This window comes from Meles meles, chromosome 1, assembly GCF_922984935.1.
Source record: "Meles meles chromosome 1, mMelMel3.1 paternal haplotype, whole genome shotgun sequence".
Taxonomy (NCBI): Eukaryota; Metazoa; Chordata; class Mammalia; order Carnivora; family Mustelidae; genus Meles; species Meles meles.
In genome coordinates, this window is record NC_060066.1 from 131,991,729 (window position 1) to 132,011,858 (window position 20,130).

A 20,130-nucleotide genomic window follows, 5' to 3' on the forward strand; every position below is an offset into this window, starting at 1 on the left:
TACCTGGGGCTCTGGGTTCCCTTAGGACCTCAGTGTCTTCTGCCTCCAGCCAGCAGAAAGGAAAAGGGAGAGAGTACGAGAGAGATTAGAGAAGCATGACTACTTTTCAAAAACCCACGTCCAAAAGGGACCATCCCACTTCCACTCATGTTTCATCAATGAAAATCATTTGACCTGGATGCAAAAAGTCTGGCCCAGAAGAACTCCCAACAGTAACTCATACTATGCAAGTGGGAGATGATTAGCTTTGCTTTATCTGTTACAGATATATATCTAGATATATATCTGTGTATACACACACACACACACACACACACACACGCACACACACACATAGTGACAAAATGGAGAGAGCCCAGGAAGAGGAGGAAGTATAGAGTATACTCTGGGTGTCAAACGAGCCATTCTCAAAGCTCCAGATTAGAACTCTGAAGTTCTGAGCACCTTGAAACCCACTGTCTGCCATATAATAAACAGTAGAAACTCCTCCTTGGTGGCAGAGGCAGGAATGAAATAGGAGTGAGGGGAAATGCTATTAAACCCTATTTCAGGAACCTGATTAATAATCCAGGATTCTAGAATTGCATTTTAATGCAAGAATTTGAGTTTATGGTTGAAGACTTTGGACACAGTTTTATTTCCACTCATCCCTGACAGTCTGAGGCTATAGATGAGGTAGAATATAATAACTCGGTTCGACCATTCTTCAGTAATACATATGAATCCCTGGACTGCCCTGGATCTGACCTTACAAGGTATGAATGAATTTTCCAAGATGAGTAAAACAAAGGTAGCATTGAGTAGCAGTACTTAGCTTTTCAGATCTTTTCCCCAAACTAGCTAGATCAGTAGCACTACTGTACAATTTTCTACTACACAATGAGAGTTTCCAAATTCCAGTGCTGGGAACACCATACATTGAGAGGCAATGCACAGTATACAGATACGGAAGAAACTTTCCAGGTTGTGAAAGCATTTTCGAAGAACTGATAAACCTAACCAAATGGCTGATGGCTGGTCTTAGGCTGGGGAGGGGGGAAAAGGTATCCAAAGGGAAATGTGCACCGACTAACATTAATTTATTTGTGAGCCAGCTGTTCCATATTAAAGGCAGTCAACAGAAAATGCTTTCCTAAAGGACTTAAACAGGCTTGGATTCAATTTGAAAGTAATTCATTGTGTTAATTTCTTATTAAAATTATGTCCTTGTGGGGCGCCTGGGTGGCTCAGTGGGTTAAAGCCTCTGCCTTCGGCTCAGGTCATGATTCCAATGTCCTGGGATGGAGGCCCGCATCGGGCTCTCTGCTTGGCGGGGAGCCTGCTTCCCCCGTCTCCGCCTGCCTCTCTGCCTACTTGTGATCTCTGTCAAATAGATAAATAAAATCTTTAAAAAAGAAAAATTAAAAAAATAAAATAAAATTATGTCCTTGTAACAGAAGGGCAGAGTTTACTCTTATTTCACTAGTAAAATTTTCAAGTTACATAATTTAACAATGTAGAGTTGTTTCTCTTTAAATATCCATAATTAGTGATGAAACCCCAGTGTGGCATATACATTCTATTTCCTCACTTGTATTCTTTAAGATGTTATTTTCTATGAATAATGATTTTTTTTTTTTAATCTGTAATTTTATCTGCAAGTACTAGGGCTGTGGGTCGAATGATACTGAAGGAACACATGAAATTTCTCTGTGCCGCTTTTGCTTTACAGAATATTTTCATATCTAATGGCAGGGTCTCCTTAAAATATTCAGTATTGATTGATATTGATTGATTGAATATTCAGTATTGACTGATTCTAAAGCTATTTAAATATTCCATTAAAGTTCATCCAATAAAAATATGAGCACTATAATTTAGTCCAACAAGGTAGCTACTAATACATAAAAATTGGCAAGTCAAAAATAATGACAGAAAAAAAAAAATAATGACAGTGGGGCACCTGGGTGGCTCAGTGGGTTAAGCCTCTGCCTTTGGCTCAGGTCATGATCCCAGGGTCCTGGGATCGAGCCCCACATCGGGCTCTCTGCTCAGCAGGGACCCTGCTTCCTCCTCTCTCTGCCTGCTTCTCTGCCTACTTGTGATCACTGTCTGTCAAAGGAATAAATAAAATCTTAAAAAAAAATAATAACAGTGATGTGGTTGCTTACAGGAGATGTTTTAGAAGTTGCACCAAATAGCCAGCTGTTTTATTTGCTAGGCCAAATGAGACAAGTCCAATTTATCTAGTGCTGTTTGTCTCTTACAGCTAAAGACATATATTAAGTCAGGTATAGGTTAGGGCAATAAAGCAGGGGCCTACCTACATGGGCTCAGACAGTTAGTGAAAGGCTACCATTTCCAAGGCAGGAAAAAGAAGACTTCTTACTAATAGGGAAAATCTACAAGATAGTTTATAAATCACAAGGAAGAAAATTTAAGGTCTAAGAATGAATCCTCTGTCCAGCAGTAAAAGGCAAAACAAAACAAATGAAAGAGATTATCACAGTCAGGAGAGCTTTAACCAGTAATTTAACCAGTAATTTATCCCAAGAGCTCCAAATATTCGAAATATTTAGTTCCCAGGGACTAGAAACTAAAAGGAGTAGAAAGAGGACTATAATAGTTTCATGGTCATCACACTTTTTAGTGCTGACTTTTCAAATTGCTTTAATTTTTTATTACAGAAAGGCTCAGTGGGAAGGGGATTGGTTGCTGAGTCTGGAGACATATAAGGCATGACTTTGGAAAAATCATTTATGCACCCTTGGCCTCTATTGCCTGAGAGGTAAAACAGAGGGTTTTAATGTTCAGTGACTCAAATTTTTCTTTTGCTCCAGGATTCTGAGGCTCCTTATTATTTTAGTACTGGGGCTCCCAGTTCAATGTCATAAAGAGGGAAGAGGCACTTCTTTCAAGCTAGGGTTGGTCCAGCAGGCTGAGCTTCCTCAGAAACTCCACATTTATGGTCCAGAAACGGAGAGAAGAAACACCAGGTGGTGGCAAAATAATTACTGAAGCAGGAACTTTTAAAAGAATATAATACCCCAAACTCGACTTCGAAGACAGAGCAGCAAGGTGACATTATTGTAAGTGATCCCTAGTTCCATATATCATTCTGTAGTTTAGATTCAAGAAAGACTCTTTAGATCCCAGCAAGAAAAATTAACCAAATTCTGAGAGAAACTATTCATTACTGAGGACAGAATTGAAGCTTTACAGAGCTGATTGATTGGCTTACCTGACATCTCATTTACTTTTGTGCACAATCATAACATAACAGTTTTTCAACACATTGCTGGTATGTAAGCCATTAGTTTTCAACTAAACCAGGAAACGTGTTTGAAAAATGAGTGTAAGAAGAAACATTTCAGATTATATCATTTTTTTCTTGCGCAGTAGAGTAATATGGCTTCATATTTACCAAACGCATTATCATGTCAGAGCCAAGAAAACTAGCAAATTGTCATTTGACCATAAATTCATCTTGAATGAAGGAATCCAGGTGGTCATAAATAAGCATTTTCCCAGGTTTTATTTCAAAATCAATAGTGAAGTTTGAGATAAAGACTAAAACTACTAGATACCCTACCACCTACCTGAATTCAACATGTTTCAAGAGGCTGACATAAATAAATTGTATGAAAACTACACATCTGTAGTACTCATTGCCTCCACTGGAAGTCAGGCCATGTCCTGTTATGAGATGAGAGAGGTTTCACAGAGTTGAAACAAAATTTGCTAATATGTCAGGGAGCTCAGCTTTTCCTCTCAAGCACATCTGGTTGGCACTAAATTATTGGGTCCTTTGTCCCAACAAGCATCCTTCATGACCACCATTCAGGCCTCAGAGCTGGTTTCCTTCCTGCAAAACGGTCTCGATATCCCTTTCCAGGAACCTCTCACATCAGGGAGTTGAAATCAGAATTAGAGTCTGGCCATTCCAGGTTAGGCAACTTCCTCTTGCTCCCTAGAGAAAGGAATAAAAGGTTACTGATAAACGCATGAAATTCATCATGAAAGTATATATGAATGGGTAGAAAATAATCTTCCCGTGTTCGCTTCAGCAGCACATATATTAAAAGTTCAACAATACAAAGATTTGCATGGCCCGTACAAGAATGACCTGCAAATTCATGAAGCATTCCATATTTAGGGGTGGTACAGTCTTCCTTTATGGAATGGATAAGTCTCAGGAATAAAAAGCACAGCATAGGGAATATAGTCAATGATACTATAGTAGTTATAGTATCGTCGTATATAGTAGTATATAGTATCGTTGTAAGGTGAAAGATGGGAGCTACATTTGTGGTGAGGATAACATAACATATAGAGAAGTTGAATCTAATGTAATGTTGTGTGTCAACTATCCTCAAAAAGTTAAAAGAAAAGGAATCTTCTTAAATCCTCTCAGTTTAGAACCCTCAATGGTTCTACGTTCTTACCCAGTCCTGCTCCTGTGTAAATGAACTAATAAGTAATTTAGAGCTCCATCCCTGAGAAGCTGTTGAATCAAAAAGGACATATTTAAACTTCATTGCTCCAAATCCTTACCACCCCACCCCAACTGCTCCACTGACAGGGATACTGATTAGGTCAAACTATTGAGAGAGATTATATGGATATAATAACATTGATCTCAATGTCTAGATGAAATTTTAATCTCTCAAAAATATTTTCCACTCAGGATAGAGTATCTCAATGGATCTCAACTCTTCAAGTCAAAACAAAAACAAAAATAACAATGTTTCATTCATTTATTGTCTTTTCCTATGTGGCAGTTAAAAAAAAAATGATGGGAAATTCTTTGACACTGCTCCCATGGAGGAGTCTGCTCTGTGTCCTCTCTCCTTGAATGTGGGGAAACCAGTGACTCACTTGTGACTGTACACGACACAGGTGACATGCAAGGCTGGATCAGAAAATATAGGACAGCTTCTGTCTTGTTCACAGGTACTCTCATACTTGGGGCTTAGAAATGCCATCTAAGGAGTCCTATTACCCTCAGAGCATTATGCTGGGGAGACCATGTGTAGTCACTTTAGCCAAGAGCCCAGGGAGGGCTCAGAAAACAAGCCAGCAATTCACATGCACTTGAGTGAGCCATATTGGACATTATGCCCAGTTTGTCCTTCAGATGATAGCAGTCCCAGCAACAGCCAACTGCAACCATGTGAGACTCCCCAAGCAAGAACTGCCTGACTTGCAAAAAAATTTTGAACCAAAAGAAAGTGGTTATTTTAATATGGAAAGTTTTGAGGTAGTTTGCCACGTGGCATTGTAACCAGGAGACATTTTTTCCCAAAAAGATTTAAGGCAATTTACAAAGGTAGAAAAACAATAGTATGGCATATATTAAAACTTACTTTCATCATGCCATGCTTTTCATTTTTGGATTTAATGTTCATATAACTTTTAGAAATGCAAACAAATATTTTACTTGTCACTGGATATCAGTAAAGTAATATCTAGTATATAATGTAATTTACCAAGATGCACTTATTGTCTAATTTGTTTGCATATTTATTGGATGACAAATATAAGGATATATACTTTTAAATTAAACTTTGATCATCATACGAATCTTTTATTTTAATTGGGTTAAAATTTACTTACAGTGATTTTATATACAAAATTTGAGGAGGTATGACAAGTGGGACATCTCCATAATAATAGGTCCACAAAGATACGGAATATTTCACCCATTCCAGAAAGTTGTCTGTGCCCTCTTTTGGGACAAACCCTACCCACCACAGGTAACCAATGTTTTGTCTATTATCATACAGATTGATTTTGTCTATTCTAGAACTTCTACAAGTAGACCCATACTGTCCATATCACTATAACTCACTAGCATGTGTTCTTAATAGAGGTGTCATCCCCAAGGGAGTGAAAACTGGTTCTTGGTAATGGGTGAAAAAAATATTGGATATTACCATGGTGAATGACACCCTAAATTTCAACCTTACTTGACAAAAATCTTTATTTAAAAGATGTAATTTCTCTCATTATGGAGAATTTTAGTTTAACTTTCTTCTGGGAGAGGAGAACAATAATGAAACAATTATCGAAAAACACTGATCAATAGTAAACTGTGAAGTCATAGAGCAGGAGTCTTCCAAATTTGTTCTTTTGCAAGATTCTTTTGACTATGCTAAGTCCTATTCATCTTCATATAGAATTTAGAATCTCCTCAAATTCTATGGAAAATAATTTTGAGATTTTGTGTGGCATCTGTGACTCTGTGAATCATTTGGGAGAATTGATATTGAAACGATATTGAGTCTTCTATTCCATGAATACAATCTTTCCACCTAAGTCTTCTCCAATTTTTCACAGCAATGTTTTGTAGTTTTCAACATAGAAGACTAGCACTTCTTTTGTCAAAGTTATCCCTATATGTTCTACATTGTTAGGTAGTATTGGAAACGGTGTTCTTACATTTCATTTTCTCATTGATTACGGCTAGCATACAGGAATAAAATGCATTTTTGTAAACTGACCACACTCATCGATGTGTGTGTGTGGGTGTGTGTGTGTGAGATGCAGTTTACGATTGTTTATATAACCAACCATATTGCCTGATAAAGATAGCATTATTTATTTGTTTCCAATCTTTACAGCTGTATTTCTTTTTGGTGCCATGTTTCGTTGGTTAGGAACCTCTAGTACAATGTGGAGTGAAAGTATATTGTTCCCAACTTTAGGGGGACAGCATTTTATAGTTCTTTGTTAAATATAACATTAATTATAGAGTGTTTATGGACGACCTTTATCAGATTGAGAAATTCCCTTCTATTCCTGGCTTGCTGAAAATTTTTTTAAAATCATGACTAGGTATAAAATCTTTCAAAATTCTTTTCCTGCATCTATTGAAATGATCATAAGATTTTTCTTATTTATTCTGTTAATATGAATTACACTGATTGGCTTTTGAATGTAATCTAACCGTCTATTCCTGGAATAAACTTCACTTTTCATGATCTATCACCGCTTATAAACTTTGATGAATTTAATTTGCTAATTAAGAAGTTTTGTATATATTTATATGGGGAATATTAAAATAGTTAACTCATAAATTATTTAGAAATTAGTGTTTCAATTTCCAAATATTTAGGGGCTTTTTAGATATCATTGATTTTAATTTAATTCTACTGAAGTCAGGAAACACATCTAGTAAGAATTAAATCATTGGAACTTTACTTAGACTTATTTTATACTCCAGCAGATTATCTATCCTGGTACACATTCCATGTGCATTGAACAAGTTGGTTTTCTTCAGTTTGCTGTAATGTTCTACAAATATTAATTGGTCGAGTTGCTAAAGTCTTCTATGTCCTTATTGATTTTTTTTTTATCTACTTGCTCTATTAGTTATTGTTAGAAGAGTATTAGGTCTCCATTTGTAATTGTGATTTGTCTACTTTCAATTTGATCAGCTTTGTTTCATGTACTTTGAGGTTTTATTACTGGGTGCTCTGAAATCCCAGTCCCTCAGACCCAAAATTGGGGGTTGTCCTGGACTAATATCACTACCTCATGCCACACATCTGCCAACCCATATGAAAATGTAAACAGAGGCTAGGTCAAAAAGATGAGCTTTTTTGGGAATAGCAGAGGAATTGCAATTTGGGACATGCAAAGTGCAGCAAAGCACAGGTCAGTCCGCTTAATTTTGGAGCGAGGCTATATTTATGGGCAGGAAATGTCAGCAGGGGAGAGATCAGTAAAGTTTCTGTTAAAATCAAAACAAATGGAGGCCAGCTTTAAGAATTTCCTGACCATTTTCTTACACCATACACAAAAATAAACTCGAAAAGGATAAAAGACCTCAACGTGAGGCAGGAATCCATCAGAATCCTAGAGGAGAACATAGGCAGTAACCTCTTGGAGAAGGTATTCGCAAATGACACCACAGACAAAGGGCTGATATCCAAGATCTATAAAGAACTCCTCCAACTCAACAAACATAAAACAGATAATCACGTCAAAAAATGGGCAGAAGACATGAACAGACACCTCTCCCAAGGAGACATAAAAATGGCTATCAGACACATGAAAAAATGTTCATCACTAGCTGTCAGGGAGATTCAAATCAAAGCCACATTGAGATACCATCTTACACCAGTTAGAAAGGCCAAAATTAACAAGACAGTAAACATGTGTTGGAGAGGCTGTGGAGAAAGGGGAACCCTCTTACACTGTTGGTGGGAATGCAAGTTGGTGCAGCCACTTTGGAAAACAGTGTGGAGATTCCTTAAAAATAGTGCTATCTTATGACCCTGCAATTGCACTCCTGGGTATTTACCCCAAAGATACAGATGTAGTGACAAGAAGGGCCATCTGTACCCCAATGTTCATAGCAGCAATGGCCACAGTTGCCAAACTGTGGAAAGAACCAAGATGCCCTTCAATGGACAAATGGATAAAGAAGATATGGTCCATATATACTATGGAGTATTATGTCTCCAGCAGAAAGGATGAATACCCAACTTTTGTATCAACATGGACGGGACTGGAAGAGATTATGCTGAGTGAAATAAGTCAAGCAGAAAGAGTCAGTTTCACTTATTTGTGGAGCATAAGGAATAACACAGAGAACATGGGGAAATGGAGGGAAGTGAGTTGGGGGAAATTGGAGGAGGGGATGAACCATGAAAGACTGTGGACTCTAAGAAATAATCTGAGGGTTTTGGAGGGAGGGGTTGGGGGGCTGGGTGAGCCTGGTGGTGGGTATTATGGAGGGCACATGTTGCATTGAGCACTGGGTGCAGTGCATAAACAGTGAATTCTGGAACACTGAAAAGGAAAAAAAAAAAAAAGAACTTCCTAAGCAGACAAAACCAGTCCAGTCATACAAACATACAAACAAAAGTTCAGCTGGTTTTGTGAGACCCATCTCACCTGGGTCATTTCTTTCTCTTGCCTCTGGAAAACATAACCCAAACTTTCCAAGGCTGTTATGAGGCAACCACTGACCTGTTCTCTGTCATTTTAGAAAAGTCCAAATATCATCAGTTTCTGTAAGTCAAGCATTTATGGGACGTCAGTTTCTTACTCCTTAAGTCTTGCTTTTCTGAGAGCAGCTCAGAGTGAGATTTTCCATTTTCCATTCTCTGGTTCCATTTTAGATAGAAATTCTTTATACATCCAAAAATCGTCAATTCCGCTTTTCTAACCTTAAAATATATTCAGAATCCAATTGTTTCTCACCCCCTTCACTGTAATCGTTACAGTTTAAGTCATGGTATCCCTCACTCGGATCATTGTGGCGCCTCCTACTGGGCCCTCATTTTCTGTCTTGGCCACCTTGCCATTTTTTCTACACACAGTGATCTTTTTAAAATGAAACTCAGCCCTTGTTATGCCCCTGCTCAAAATACTCCCAACCCCAAAATACTCCCATCTTTTTTAATACAAAATCCAAATTTCTTTCAATGACCCACAAAGTCCTACATGATCTGTTCCCTATTCCTACTTCATCTCCTACTACTTTTCCCTTCACTAAATCGGCTCCCACCGATGACTCCTTGTTGTTCCTAGAGTACACCGGGCATGATCCAGCTTCAAAGCTTTTGTATTTGATTTTTTTTTCTGTCCAGCAGGCTCTACTCAGAAATATCAGCATGATGCACTCCTCTGTCTCTCTCTCTCTTCTCCTTCAGGTCTTTTTTCAAATGTTACCCTATTTAAAATGGCAACATCTCCTTTTCTATTCCCCTCCCTTGATTTTGTTCTGTTTTTCCAGTTTCGCGTATCACCAAATTCAGTATTATATTTGTTAATTATTTGTCTCTCCCACCAGCATGTAAATACAATGAGGACAGAGATTTTTCTGGTATTTACTGTGACACATTTAGCACTTAGAACAATTCTCGACACATAATAACCATACAATAAATAGTTGTTGAATGAACAAACATACTTTTTTCTTATAGTACACTAGTTGTCAATGTGGTTCCACATCAAATCCTCTAGGACCTTTCTAAAAATACTGATTTTCAAACTAAATCTGACTCTGTGGTTAAGGCATGGATAAGCTTTTAAAACCTACTCAGGTGATTCTGATACGTAGCAAGAAGTGAAACTACTTACCTAATGCAATGCCTAGCCCATATTAATTGCTCAGTAGACGAATTAAATATGGACCTGAGTCTATACACTGGATCTTCCAGCCAATTTGTTTATAAAGAATCTGAACCTCACTTTCTCTGCAAAATAAAAACAATACCTCCTTCCTACCTCAAAGGATTATATAAGATAAAATGAAAAATGTTTTGGGGGTGCTTGTGTGGCTCAGTTGGTTAAGCCACTGCCTTCAGCTCAGGTCATGATTTCAGAGTCCTGAGTCGAGTCCCACATCAGGCTCGCAGCTCCATGGGGAGTCCGCTTCTCCCTCTGACCTTCTTAGCTCTCGTGCTCTCTCTCTCAAATGAATAAATAAAATCTTTTAAAAAAATGAAAAATGTTTTGTAAACTATAAGGCATCCCAAAGAGAAAGTTATTTGATTAACTGTCATCTTATTTTTTAACAAATTTGAAGGGGGTGTCAAGTGAGACCAAGATTCTATTCCTGGTTTTCTGGGTATAAGACTTTGGCCAAATTATTCACATCTCTGGGCCTCTGTTTCTTCACTGGAAAAGATAAGAAGACTGAAGATCTAAAAGATACTTCTGATTTTCCTACTCTATGATTTTATAATATATCAGTTGAGTATTACAGTATTTTATTCTTAAATCTCTCAGTTTGGGGGGGCCTGGGTGGCTCAGTGGGTTAAGCTGCTGCCTTCGGCTCAGGTCATGATCTTGGGGTCCTGGGATCGAGTCCTGCATTGGGCTCTCTGCTCAGCAGGGAGCCTGCTTCCCTCTCTCTCTCTCTGCCTGCCTCTCTATCTACTTGTGATCTCTCTCTGTCAAATAAATAAATAAAATCTTTAAAAAAATCTCTCAGTTTGGTTGATAAGACTTCACTTAGAATTTTCTAATACACATCTATAACGTCCGTGCTGACTCAGACAGTATGAGCGATCTGAGGTTGGATAAAGCCAAGAAAAGCAAGGCATCCATGATTCTTTCTCCCCCAAATAATCTGCATGTATTTAAGCATGGTAGTGAGAATCTGTCATTTGTTTTCTTATAAAAATCATACACTACATTATTTCAGTAATAATTTACTCTCAATAAACTACTCTCCTTGTAGGCATACCACAAAGCAAAACCATAAACAACAACAACAACAACAACAACACACACACACAAAACAGAAAAGAAAAAAAAAAAAAACCCAGCTGAAAAAGAGAGAATAAAGTCCTCAGTTACAAACCTTCAAGTTCTGGTGTATAGTATTATTAAAATACTACTCAAAAATGTTTATGGTCATTTCAGTGTAATGTTGCAATGATGTGCCTCTCTTCTTACATCATGTAAAAATATACTGCTCTTGTACATAAATTACACCAAATATTTGTTTTGGCACATCATATTCTTTTCCAGGCACCATGAAGAGGAGATCCAATTCGAAGCTGAGAAACATTTGCTCTCATTGATTTCCAAGTCTACAAATTCTAGGTGGAACTCAATTTTGATTAGTAAAGGTCAAAATTTTTGAATACTGGTTGTTGTCCACAGAACACATCCCTTGCCATGACCTCATTCTCTGAGAAAAAGGGCCAGATAGCGTCTGGCTAATACACTTCTCACCTAGAATCAGGACACATATGCTTTTATAAACTACCATGATTCTTCATTCTCAGTTAAAAAATAATGTTACATTTTTAACCGTACCGTATTTTTACTTTGCAGCACACTCTCTCATTTGACCTTTAAGGATATTTTAATGACAGTTTTTCATAGCTATGGATTTTAGTCTTCCCCTTGCCAACTCAGAAGTTCTAATTTATTATGTATGTATGCTTTAAATGTATTAATGCACACTTGTATTTTTAATCCTATTTATTTCTCCTCTTTTCTGGTCTTAACTGTTTTGTACTCATAAACATTAGTATTTATGATATTCCAATCAACATTTTGCACAAGAGAAACAATTTTCAACAGGTTTATGAGGAAAGAGAGCACAAGCAGGGGGAGTGGCAGAGGGAGAGGGAGAAGCAGGCTCCTCGCTGAGCAGGGAGCCCGATGAGGGACTCATGGTATCCCAAGACCCTGGAACCATGACCTGAGCCAAAAGCAGACACTTAACTGACTGAGCCAACCAGGTACCCTAAGAGAAACAATTTTTAAGAATAATGTCTTTTTAATATTGAATTGTTTTTCTGTTGATAATAAAATAAACATGCTATTATTTTAGAAAAATAATATTTGAAGGCATAGAGCATAGAACAAAGTAAATAAAAAATAATGATCTTGTGGAGGCTCACTTTATGCACTGTTAGGGAGAAACTATTTCAGTTTTGTTCTTAATCTTATGAGAATCTCTTAGTTCTGGTTATGTTCTTTTCTTCTAATCTGTGACCTCTCTGTGGTTTCAGTGAAACTCCAACGTGTTTAACAAGCCTGTCAGGAATCCTGGCACAGTTTAGGAGGTTCCATTTGGCTCATGGTCTCTAATGAGGGGGCCATTGGCCAGAGCTGTGGTCTCATCTGAACTTTCAACAGGGTGGATGCAGGAATATCATTCATTTCCAAACTCACTTCTATGAATTTTGTTGACATTGGTGCCAGGTGTCTCATCACAAGGCAGCTTTTTACCACAGCTGTCTCATCACAAGGCAGCTTGCTTCCCCCAGGGTCATGAATCCAAGGAAGAGTAGGAGTGAGAACCTACTCCCAATACAGAAGACCTAGTTGTTTTAGCACTTAATTTTGAAAAGGTATATCTCAGAATTCCTGCCATATTCTACCTTAATGATGGAGTCATGAAGTCCAGGCCATATTGAAGGAAAAGAGGATTTCAGAGGGGAGTGAATACCAGGAGGTGCGAATTTCTAGGAGCCATCTTAAAGATCATCCACCACACCATGTAAGCTTTATAATTAATAAAATGTATAACAACATTTTGTCATTGTGCACCTGTTTTTAATTCATTAGCTTGACACATTCTTCTCCTCACAATAACCTAATCAGGTTGGCAAAACTAGTCTCAGAGAAAAGACAACCAAGACACAGACAGCCTAAGTGACTTGCCAGCTAAAATCACACTTTGATCTTCTAAGCTCTTTTTCTTGTATAATCTTGTAGCACATTCAGAGGGCAAACTCCATCACCTTTTTCAAGTCTCAGCAGAATCATTTTCTCCAGAAAGATTCCCCATTTCTCCAAGACTAAATTTGGTATATACTTCAGGTGCTATGTTAAGTCTCTGTTGTTGCCTTATTACAGTAGTTAATACACTGTACCATAACTGTAACATAATTATCTGAATAATAACTATAATATAAGCTCTTTGAGGGCACATCTAGCTCCTTACTCACTGTCGAATGTTTTTTGCCCCCTTAGCAATCTATGAGGAAGAACTCATCTCAAGGTGAGTCAGAAATGTTGATTTCTATATGCCTTAGAGGATATCCTGTCTACTCCTTTAATGTGAAAATAAAAATAATACTGATGTTTGATGAGAAAAGAAGAGAGCAGCCAATGAGTGGTATAAAAAGATGAGAGAAGAGAGTAGAAAAAAATTTTTTTTTGAATGACAACTTTCTTCTTTCTAACACTCTTGTTACCAGATTTGCTCACTTGCTAGCCTAAGGATTATTAAGTCTTAAAATATATTTCCAAAATGAAATGGAAATAAGAATGTTAAGAACAGGTTGCACATTCATGGAGCAGTGAATCAGTTCACTGTGGTCTCTCCTCAGTTACTGGGCCTTCCTGCTGGGGTAACTTGAGAAGTCATGACAGGCATTGTTTGACACTCCAGGAAGGTCATTTTTGACAGTCAGTAGTTAATTTTCTGACTTAATAGCACTTGCTTTTTTTTTTTTCCCCCTAAATCTGGAGATGATTATTCTTTTGTATACTTTGGCTTTTCACTCATTAGATTCTCCAGGATTGCCAGAGAAGATTGTAGAGAGTCTTTTGAATGACAACATTTCAGCACTTTTTCTGAACGTTGAGGAATATTGTTGCCGGGGCTTTTGGAGGATGGATTATTTTCTTGGCAGGTAGTATGGCCTCCACAGGGCTCATTAGACTTTCTGTTGGGAAGATCTAAAGTGCACAGTTGAATACTGTCATAAAAAAAGAAGTGGTTTGGGTCTAATTCCTAACAGAGCTGCAAAGACTACAGCTCGTTTCTGATCTCTGAATTCCAAAGTAAGCCTTTTATAGTTGTCATATTATTGACTGCTCATTCCAGAGCCATGGTTCTTTTTCTTTCTAAATCTTTTATGCTCAGAATGTTATTTTGATGCTTAGTATATATGAGCAGATTTGGCACCCTTGTGTATTTAATAATATCAACACTTCTTTCTAACTGGTGGTGTGTGTATTTCTCACAAAAGGGCTCTTCTTTGCAGGACCTAATTTCTCCAGGTTAAGCAGTCATACATCAAACTCAGTTTCTTTTCTCTCTATTCCTTCTGTAAGCACTAAGTTACATATCCCTCATTTGATCACTGACAATAAAGTTTTCATCAATGATGTTCTTTTGGTGCTGTGGATGGAAGGAATGGTTTCTCATTTTTGGTATAAAAGTTATTTGCAAATTTTCTTGAAAATGAAAGGTCAGGGCACTTGCATGTTCTAGGTAATGACAGGGCTGCAGAGAAAATGACAAGGTTACTATACATGTAGAACTTTCATTTCTTTCCCATTTACAGCTCTTTCATATTGTTTTAGAAAAGACAGAATTTAAAGAAAAAATGGTTTTATTTCACTCATGAAATAAATCATGTATCCATTATCAGTTTTTCCTCTCTGTTGCAAATAACCAATAGGTATGCATTGAACCACACAGCATGAGTTCAAGGTTTATAATCACAAAACAGTATTATTTATGTCCATGTCACAGATTAATAAGTATATGATGAGGAGTAACATTTTAAAATGTTAGATTTTAAAATGAAAAATAGGGTGTAGCAAAGATTTTTAAAATAATATCAAAATATCATTCAGTATTTACTTGGATTAATAGATCTGATTGTGACTATTTCCTTCTCCTTTTTGTTAATAATTATTTCTCTTTTAGCCCATTCCAGCCTTGTAGTATATCTGAATATCTATAACCTATAGCTCATTTTTTTTCTTACTGTTAAAAATTAGACTTGCTTGGATTTAACAATTTGTCGTAACATGAATGAATGAAGAATTTTTTTTAACAAGAAGATAAAAGTAGTCTGAACTGAATGCCCATACAAGGAACACAGAATAGTGTAGCAATTCCAAAGACATCATGTCCACTCCTGTAAAGTAATCTCAAGCTGTGTGTTCACACTTCCAGGATAATCCTTTTGTCCTATAATGGCCCCAGACTATATTATCTATCTTCCCTATTTAAAATAGGGAAACAGGGGTACCTGGGTGGCTCAGTGGGTTAAACCTCTGCCTTCGGCTCGGGTCATGATCTCAGGGTCCTGGGATCAAGCCCCACATCAGGCTGTCTGCTCAGCAGGGAGCCTGCTCTCCCACCTCTACCCCCACCCACCTGCCTCTTTGCCTACTTGTGATCTCTTTCTCTCTGTCAAATAAATAAATAAAATCTTTTTAAAAAAGGAAAATAAAATAGGGAAGCAAAGCACACTAGTTTCGTCATTCTGTAAAAGGAAATATAGTCATTTATAACCTTAAACCCTAACTAGCGATTGTAATTTTTACATGTTAGTTTCTAATCTTTATTTCCATCCGTATTTTCTACATAATATATATTCCACTTAACATCAGATCCTATACACCTCATGTTTTTGAGTAATCTCCATACTTATTTTCACAGAACATAACTTTTCAAAGGAGACTAGATTTGTTGATAGCTAAGGAGCTTGTGTTTCTTTTTCTTAAATAAAATAAAGAAAGGTACAAAGTTAATGCCAATTAGCTACAAAATCACTGATGCAGGGCTGCTGGCATGATGAAGATTAAGGCGGACAGAATTCCAAATGCTGAGTTGGCTGTGCTGAATTGGGACTTTTCTTCAATCAGTACCTGTTACTACAGCTGCCACATTCCTGTCCTTGCAGGTTCCTAAAAGTAAATATTGCAATGCACGCTCAGACTCTGTGAAGATGAAAGATTTTACTACCTGAAATCTCTTTATAATCTTTAAAAATCTCTGGACATGTTTTGAATTATGATGATGATTATTAGAATTATTTTTTTGTCACTAGCCAAAGTATGAATCAGTAACAACAACAACAACAACAACAAAAACACAACATTTGCCTTCAACATATTTCCTTGAGACATGAAGTGAGGAGTCACTTCGAATGATTTAACATGATTAAAAATGTATCTATGCACTTGTTGCAATGAGCACCTGGTGTTGTATGGAAGTGTCCAATCACTATGTCCTGCACCTGAAACTAGTATAACACTGTATGTTAACTAACTGGGATTTATTTATTTCTTTAAAGATTTTTTTATTTAAATATTTGGGAGATAGAGACAGAGAGAGTGAGCAGGAGCGAGCAGAGAGAGGCAGAGAGAGAGGTAGACTCTCCCCTGAGAAGTCTGACGCCGGGCTCAATCCCAGGACCCTGAGATCATGACCTGAGCAGAAGGCAGACGCTTAGCTGAATGAGCCACCCAGGTGCCCCAACTAACTGGAACTTAAAAAAATAAAATGAATAAAATAAAAATGAGGAGCACTGCATAAAGTATAGAGATGAAGAATCGCTATATTGTACACCTGAAATGAATGTAACACTGTGTGTCAACTATACTCAAAGAATTATTTAAAAAAATGTATCTATGTGAAAATGTATAATTTTTGTAAGTGACTTTATTATTATTTCATAAGTAAAAAAATTTATTGTACTCTATTGTTAATGAAACTTGATGTTTACTTTGTAAACCTAGTCCTAATTAGAAAAATAAAAAACCTCATAAAATTAGCTATAGAGCTATCTAGGAGACAAAAAAAGAAAATGGAATCAACGTAACCGTTCATTCCTGTATTCACTCCATGAATATTTACTGAACACCTTTTGTGTGTGTGTGTGGTAAGAATATAACAAAGACCAAAACTATGTCAGTCCTTGCCCTTATAAGCTTAAATATTCACAGGGAAACATTTTGGCAATTGAAGCCTGTTAGGAATCACATTGTTCTGCTATTTATTATATGATTGAAGAGAAAAAGAGAGGGAATGGAATAAACATTTAATTTCTTTGTTTTCTTGGGCAGAGGATAGTCCTTCTTCTTAAGGCCTGTCTAGAAAATTAAGAGCTCGGGGTGTAAATATGTAAATGGATTATCTTCCTCAGTGGGGTTGGATAATCTTAATTTAACAAGAATTTCAACTCTGTGGTGGTGCTCAGCTCCCACTGAGACGTTCATTTTGTTGCCAGAGTGATCATCTCTAACTACGCCAGCACAACGTGGTTCTGTTTTGGGCAGATGGTGCACATTCCTCGTCTGCAGGTAAAGAGGCTACGCTAACATGCCACATGCATTTGTAATTTTAACAAATATCCTCCTACATATATATCAGCACTGATCCTCCAACTATGACCGAGAAAACTCCATATTTGCAGTAAAGGTGGCGTCGATAATATCTTTACATGTTGGCCCCTTACACCATAAGGTCTAAGGATCAGAACAAAGCTTTGTTCTCTCTTTGTATTCATGTCAGCAAGACACTGTGCTAGCTGCAGTGGTTCCTATGACAAACGGTGCCTCACTAGCTTTCAAATATGGATATCTTTAATCCATCTTTAAAGGATGAGCTTAATTATTTTGAATATTTTTTCCAGCCAGATTAATAGCTTAAAGAGAAAATCACATGGAAATCCTCCTCCAATCAAGATCACTGTGGGGGCGGGGGGCCCTTCATCCACTTAATCCATATTTTTGTTATTTTTCTTTCCTCTGGTAAGTAAAGACATTCAACTGTAAATATATTCCAAAGCAGCTTTGTAAGATCAGGGAATTACTAAAAAGATAATCTGAGAGATAGTAGATGTGCTAGTTATAATAATGATTTCAAAATTTATTGTATTTTATGTTATGCTGTACCTAGTTTTTAAATTAAAGTATCTATTGTGTACCTAGAACTTCAGGTAGAAATAAAAGGAAGTACAAGATGTGATTCCCCAAAACAAGTTCAAATTTTAGGGGGACGATAAATACACACCTCTCCAGGTGTCTTCTTTAAACCCAAACTGGAAGTTTGGTCATTTGTAACCTTGTGGGTTGGAAACACCTCGTTGGATGTGTTCCATTGCTGAGTCAGAAACTCCAGTGGAGACAAATTCTAGATGGAGCAGTTAGAAAAAATCTTGAAAATCCATCTTCTAAGCTTTCTAATAATACTGATATTACCGTCCGACAGAGGACTCTACATTGCTGTTGAGTTTATCATGACAGTCACCTGATTTCTGTCTCTGAATTCATCCCTTTCCCATCTGAATTGGATCTTTCACAGTGAAGCCAAAACAATCTTTCTAAAATGTGTCTTATACTTAAACTGCCCTGCTTAAAAACTTTGATGAGAGATACGTTCGTTAGATTACTCCTTTCTGCCCGCGGACACCGCCGAGTAAGCATCGTTGAAGTCTCCCCTCCCACCGCCGTCATGTCTAAGTCAGAGTCTCCCAAAGAGCCTGAACAGCTGCGGAAGCTCTTCATCGGAGGTCTGAGCTTTGAAACAACCGATGAGAGTCTGAGGAGCCATTTTGAGCAATGGGGAACACTTACGGACTGTGTGGTCATGAGAGATCCAAACACCAAGCGCTCCAGAGGCTTTGGGTTTGTCACACATGCCACTGTGGAGGAGGTGGAGGCAGCCATGAATGCAAGGCCACACGAGGTGGATGGAAGAGTTGTGGAACCAAAGAGGGCTGTCTCAAGAGAGGATTCTCAAAGACCTGGTGCCCACTTAACTGTGAAAAAGATTTTTGTTGGTGGCATTAAAGAAGACACTGAAGAACATCATCTAAGAGATGATTTCGAACAGTATGGGAAAATCGAAGTGATTGAGATCATGACTGACCGAGGCAGTGGCAAAAAGAGGGGTTTTGCTTTTGTAACATTTGATGACCATGATTCTGTAGACAAGACTGTCATTCAAAAATACCATACTGTGAATGGCCACAACTGTGAAGTAAGGAAAGCGCTCTCTAAGCAAGAGATGGCTAGTGCTTCATCCAGCCAAAGAGGTCAAAGTGGTTCTGGAAACTTTGGTGGTGGTCGTGGAGGTGGTTTTGGTGAGAATGACAACTTTGGTCACGGAGGAAACTTCAGTGGTCGAGGTGGCTTTGGTGGCAGTCAAGGTGGCAGTGGATAGGGTGGCAGTGGGGATGGCTAGAACGGATTTGGTAATGATGGAAGCAACTTTGGAGGTGGCGGAAGCTATGATTTTGGCAATTACAACAATCAGTCCTCAAATTTTGGACCCATGAAAGGAGGCAATTTTGGAGGCAGAAGCTCTGGCCCTTATGGTGGTGGAGGCCATTACTTCGCCAAACCACGAAACCAAGGTGGCTATGGTGGTTCCAGCAGCAGCAGTAGCTACGGCAGTGGCAGAAGGTTTTAATTACTGCCAGGAAACAAAGCTTAGCAGGAGAGGAGAGCCAGAGAAGTGGCAGGGAAGCTACAGGTTACAACAGATTTGTGAACTCAGCCAAGCACAGTGGTGGCAGGGCCTAGCTGCTACAAAGAAGACATGTTTTAGACAATACTCATGTGTATGGGCAAAAAAAACTCAAGGACTGTATTTGTGACTAATTGTATAACAGGTTATTTTAGTTTCTGTTCTGTGGAAAGTGTAAAGCATTCCAACAAAGGGTTTTAATGTAGATTTTTTTTTTTTGCGTTGCTAAATGTAATAGTCTGATCATGACGCTGAATAAATGTGTCTTTAAAAAAAAAAAAAAAAAAAACTTTGATGAATCCCCCTGCTCTTATAATAAAGTCAAAACCTTGAGTATCTGAGTGACGAGTTCGCTGCCTGTATCTCAGCTCCTCTCTGCCTAGGGCGCCTTCCCGTTCCCGCCTCTGGTAGAAATGGATTCCTGAGCGTTCTTTGAATGTGCCATGCTC

At 37.8% G+C, this 20,130-nt stretch overlaps 1 non-coding gene and 1 pseudogene across 1 annotated transcript; both read left to right on the plus strand.

Annotated features, from left to right (window-relative positions):
• Window positions 1-4,033: 4,033 nt before the first annotated feature.
• On the plus strand, window positions 4,034-4,135 carry LOC123928470. The gene has a single exon (XR_006815713.1). It is a non-coding gene; the product is annotated as a U6 spliceosomal RNA (small nuclear RNA).
• Window positions 4,136-18,606: 14,471 nt separating this feature from the next.
• Window positions 18,607-19,697, plus strand: LOC123950533 (annotated as a pseudogene).
• The last annotated feature ends 433 nt before the right edge of the window (window positions 19,698-20,130 follow it).